Below are 6,159 nucleotides of genomic sequence, written 5' to 3' on the forward strand. Positions count from 1 at the left end.
GCCGCGCTCTGGCGGGGCTGGCGGGGAGGGCCGTGTCGAGGCTGGCGCGCCCCGCCCGCGAGGCTCCGCGGCCACAACACTCTGGCCTGCGGGGGGCACCGTCCGCAGCCGGGCTTGCGCTCGGCAGGGCGGGGGCGGGGCGGGGCCGGAGGGACGGAAAGCCCACAGCCGGCGTCCGCCGCGCCCTCGGGGGTCCGGTCCGCGCCCAGTGGGGCCCAGAACAAGAGTCTGCGAAGAATGGGCTTCCCGCCGCGCCTCCTAGAACGTTAAACCCTGAGCGCCCAGAGGTGGGGACACTACCTAGGGGTGACCATAAACAGCTCTCAAACCATGGGTCCCCAGAATCGGCTCAGCCAGGCCCCTCTATCGGGGCTGAGGTTACTGGCCTGACCGCCCTCCCCCCGCCCCTGACCATCTATGGAAGTCGGTGGGCTTCCTGCCTTTGGAGCTGCAGGGTCGGTGATGCCTCGGGATGGCCATTGGGGCAGAAGGGGAGCAGGGGCGCCAGAGTGGGGAGTGGGGTGCTGTCATTCACCGGCTGTGGTTGCTCTACTGGCTGGCTTGCTCGGTACGGTACCCTTGCCTACTTTTTACTTAAATTCCTTCTGAGAGTGTAGGCTGCTGCCCTACACTTTGTAGTTTTTTTGAGACAAAGGTACGTGTTCCTAAAAGTTAAGAATTCACACCTAACACCGAATGAAATCAGGCTAAGGTTATGCTACAGGGCAGGAAGTGTCAAACTTGAGTGCACGTCAGAATCATCAGAGGGTCTGTCAAGACACTGACTGCTGGGCTCATCCCGGAGTGGGGCTCAGCAGGTCTGCTCTGGGTGCAGAGAATCGTGTTTTAACAAGTTCCCAGGTGATGCTGATGTGGTGATGCGGATGTCCTGGTTTGGGGAACACACTCTGAGAACCCTAAGTACAGTTCTCTGATGTGCTAAAATTTTATTTTCGTTTAACACTTTGTAGGAAATCATTGTCACTAACGTTTGTGAGACAGGTTGGGCAGGATCCAAAGAAGGGTTTGAGGGGTCGTGTGGGTTCTCCTTGGTACCAGGAGCACCTGCATTCGGTTGCCAGGACAACCAGTAAGGCCTTGTTGCCAGCACAGCCATAGGCGGCCTGAGCCCTCTCCACTGAGGCATCCTCGAGCCCCCTCCCTGAGCATGCGTGGGGATAGAGGAATGTGGTTGGCAGCTAAGGCTGGAGGTGACGGCAGATGCCCCTGCCCCCACCACGTTCACACATGGGCACAAGGATGGAGGAGGCGTGGCCCTCACCCTGTCTTCAGCAGCCATCAGTGGTCAGTTGCTGACACCTGACCCGTTCCCTGGGCCCGAGCCTGGTGTCAGCTCATGTGAGGTAGCGGGGAATTAAGTGGGTTAGAACCTTCACTTGCCCCAGCTGCCCCCAGAGAGATGAGGCAGATGAAGGCCCTCATAGGATCCCCTTGGAGGTAAAGCAAGGACAGGGCTCAGGGCTAGGCCATTGCCTCCAGCTACTTCATCCCAACAGGGGGAGAGAGATGGCTGAACCCTCCTGCCACCTGGAGTTGAGTGGCTAAAAGCCCAAACTATGTCTCCTCCCCAGAGCCCAACCAGCAGCTTCCCACATTTCTCTGCAGGCCTTAGGGACTTCCATAGCCTCTCTGGGCTTCAAACCAGTGGAGCTGGCAACTTTCCTGGAGTCAGGGGCCCTGGGGAAACTAGGGATTCCATTGTCTCCAAACCCCCATCAGGGCAGCGAGGCCCCTCAGGCTACTTGGGAAGAGAGAGGGACTACTTGACATTCCTGAGCTGCCAAGGGGCCACTGTCAGGGTTTAGGCAGGGGGAGGGGGAAGTATACAAAAGGCAAGGGAGGGTCTGGCCAGCTGGAGCATATTTTGGGGGGGGGCACATGAGGTTTGAAGACAGCCCCTGTCCCAGCCCCTGCTGGGCTTCTCCACGAGCTGCTACACAGCCTCTTGGACACACTGAAGTCTCCACACCCCTACGGTGCCACCAGCCACTGTCCTGGGGTCAAATGATGTTTGTGTAGGCCGCGTAGGGGCGACGGTGGCCCGGTCGGGCAAATTTCCGAAAAACTCTGCACCTACCAAAAAGAGCAGTCACAAAGCCGAGGCGTTTGTTCTCCAGCAGACACGCAAAGGGGACCCAAGTCAGAGCTTTGCGATTTGGCTTTGAGTTAAAGCTCACCACTTTTCGAGCTTGGTTATTAGGCCCTAGACACAACTACTCAGTGAAGAGTTTTTATTCATTATTCAAGAGCCCTAGCAGCCATGAAAGGCTCTCCCTGGAGGCATCACTATGATGGAACAGTAGAGCTCCTTAGAATACCCCGTAGTAAAAAATAAAGAGGCTGTGTACAAATGGCCAATTGGCATATGAAAAGATGCTCAACATCACTAATCTCAGAGGAATGCAAATCAAAACTACAATGAAGGGGGCTTCCCCGGTGGCCCAGTGGTTAAGAATCCGCCTGTCAATGCAGGGGACACGTGTTCGAGCCCTGGTCTGGGAGGATCCCACATGCCATGGAGCAACTAAGCCCGTGCGCCACAACTACTGAGCCTGTGCTCTAGAGCCCCCGAGCCACAACTACTGAGCCCACATGCTACAACTACTGAGGCCCGTGCGCCTAGAGCCCATGCTGCACAGCAAGAGAAGCCACCGGAATGAGAAGTCTGTACACCGCAAGAAGAGTAGCCCCCCACTCGCCACAACTAGAGAAAGCCCGCGCGCAGCAACGAAGACCCAACACAGCCAAAAATAAATCAATTAATTTAAAAAACAAAACAAAACAAAAAACTACAATGAGGTACCACCTCACACCAGTCAGAATGGCCATCATTAAAAAGTCTACCAAAAAAAAAAGTCTACAAATAACAAACCCTGGAGAGGGTGTGGAGAAAAGGGAACACCCCTACACTGTTGGTGGGAATTTAAGTTGGTGCAGCCACTGTGGAAAACAGTATGGAGATTCCTCAGAAAACTAAAAATAGAATTACCATATGATCCAGCAATCCCACTCCTGGGCATATATCCAGACAAAACTATAATTTAAAAAGATACATGTGGGACTTCCTTGGTGGTGCATTGGTTAAGAATCCGCCTGCCAATGCAGGGGACACGGGTTTGATCCCTGGTCCGGGAAGATCCCACATGCAGTGGAGCAACGAAGCCTGTGCGCCACAACTACTAACCCTGTGCTCTAGAGGCCGCGAGCCACAACTACTGAAGCCCACGTGCCTAGAGCCTGTGCTCTGCAACAAGGGAAGCCACTGCAATAAGAAGCCCGTGTACCACAATGAAGAGTAGCTCCCGCTCACTGCAACTAGAGAAAGCCCGCACGCAGTAACAAAGACCCAAAGCAGCCAAAAATAAATAAAATAAAATAAGTAAATTTATAAAAATAAATAAATAAATAAATGGTAGGGACTGTGTTTTATACAAAAGAAAAAAAAGATACATGCACCCCTATGTTCATAGCAGCACTATTCACAATAGCTAAGACATGGAAACAACCTAAATGTCCATTGGCAGATGAATGGGTAAAGAAGATGTGGTACATATAGACAACGGAATACTACTCAGCCATAAAAAAGAAGGAAATACTGCCATTTGCAGCAACATGGATGCAACTTGCAATTATCATGCTAAATGAAGTAAGAAAGGCAAAGACAAATACCATATGATATCACTTATATGCGGAATCTAAAATATGACACAAATGAACCTACCTACAAAACAGAAACAAAGTCAGGGACATAGAGAATAGATTGGTGGTTGCTGAGGGGTGGGAGAGGGTAGGAGTGGAAAAGTATGGGATTAGTAGATGCAAACTGGTATATATAGAACGCATAAACAACAGTAGGATAAGGTCCTACTGTACAGCACAGAGAACTATTGAATATATTCCATATCCTGTGATAAACCATAATGGGAAAGAATATGAACAAGAATGTGTATATATGCATAAATGAGTCACTTTGCTGTACAGCAGTAATTAACACAACATTGGAATTCAACTATACGTAATTTAAAAAAACCAATAAGATATCACACAGCCATTAGGATGGCTATTATCAAAAAACACCAGTGGAACAAGTGTTAGCAAGGATATTGGAACCCTTGTACACTATTGGTGGCATTGTAAAATGGTGCATCTGCTACGGAAGACAGTATGAAGTTTCCTCAGAAAATTAAAAATAGAACTACCATATGGGGGCTGCCCTGCTGGCGCAGTGGTTAAGAATCCGCCTGCCAATGCAGGGGACACGGGTTCGAGCCCTGGTCAGGGAAGATCCCACATGGCACGGAGCAACTAAGCCTGTGCACCACAACTACTAAGCCTGCGCTCTAGAGCCCGCGAGCCACAACTACCGAGCCCACATGCCACAACGACTGAAGCCCACGCGCCTAGAGCCCGTGCTTCACAACAAGAGAAGCCACTGTGATGGGAAGCCCGCACACCGCAACGAAGAGTAGCCGCCGCTCACCGCAACTAGAGAAAAGCCCGCGTAGAGCAACGAAGACCCGATGCAGCCACAAATAAATAAAATTTTTTTTTAAAAAAAGAGCTACTATATCATCCAGGAATCCCACCTCTAAATATCCAAAAGAAGTGAAAGCAGTGTCTCAAACAGATATCTGTACTTCCATGTTCACAGCAGCATTATTCACAATAGCCAAGAGGTAGAAGCAACCCAAATGTCCATCAACAGACGGTGGATAAACAAAACGTGGTCTATGAACACAATGGAATATTATTCAGCGTTAAAAAGGAAGGAAATCCTGTCTCAGGCTACAAAACAGATGAACCTTGAGGACATTATGCTAAATAAAATAAGCCAGTCATAAAAAGACAAATACTGCATGACTTCACTTATATAAAATCTCTAAAGCAGTTATAGAATGGTGGTGGCCAGGGATGGGGGAGGGGATTTGTTTAATGGGTACACAGTTTAAGATTTGCAAGATAAAATAGTGCTGGTGGCGCAGTGGTTGAGAGTCCGCCTGCCGATGCAGGGGACGTGGGTTCGTGCCCCGGTCCGGGAAGATCCCACATGCCGCGGAGCGGCTGGGCCCGTGAGCCGTGGCCACCGAGCCTGCGCGTCCGGAGCCTGTGCTCCGCAACGGGAGAGGCCACAACAGTGAGAGGCCCGCGTACCGCAAAAAAAAAAAAATAGTGCTGGAGATCTGTTTCACAACAATGCAAATATACTTAACATTACTGAACTATACGATGAAAAATTGCTAAGATGGTCAACTGTGTGGGTTTTCACCACAATAAAATAAATGGAAAAAAAAAAAAGGGAAAGAGTGGGGCTGCAAAGGTCATTTAGTCTGATATTCCCAAGTCAAAGATGAGAAAACTGAAGCCCAGAGAGGAGTGACTTGCCCGGGTACACAACCCTGACAGGACCAAATCGGTACAGGCTTGGCAGATGGTAAAACGTGACACAGCAGCGCAACATGTGAGGCCAGGGTGGGGCTGGGCTCAGGCTTGGAGACTGTGGTTGGTGCTGGCTTGTAAGAGGTGGCCACCTGTGCGGCACTACTTAGAGAGACCTGAGTGGGTTATCTAGAAAATTCACTTAAGAGGAACAACTCCCGTGTGGCTGATGTGAGCTAACCTTCCCCGCCCCCCAACTCCAAAAGCCAAAGCCCTGAGCTCCCCCCATACCCACTCCCAGAAGCCTGCAGAGCAGGGGTGAGGGCACCCCTCACGAGGTAAAGGTGAGAAACAAACCTAGATTAAAATTCTCCTCCCCCACTGCCTGAGCCTGTTTCTACATCCCTGAAAAACAGGGAAGGACCTAATGCAGCATCTGGGATGTGACAGGTGGTGAGTATAAAGCATCTAGGAAGCTGGCGAATACCGTGGGCTCTGGAGCTGGGCTCATTTATTCCCATTCTGGGGCCACCATTTCCTGTATGACCTCGTGGTGCCTCAGTCAATTCATCTGCAAAATGAGGAAAACAGTACCTCATAGGGTTGTCCTGAGGATGAAGTGAATTCGTTCATGTAAAGGGTCTGGAACTAGCCCCGGGACACAGTAAGTGCTCAGCTATTATGTATTGTTGGGAGACACTGACGCCAGAGTGTAAGGGTCACAGGCACCCCCCAGGCATCTCCGCTACTCTTTGCTCACCT

Source organism: Phocoena phocoena, chromosome 8 (genome assembly GCF_963924675.1).
Source record: "Phocoena phocoena chromosome 8, mPhoPho1.1, whole genome shotgun sequence".
NCBI lineage: Eukaryota > Metazoa > Chordata > Mammalia > Artiodactyla > Phocoenidae > Phocoena > Phocoena phocoena.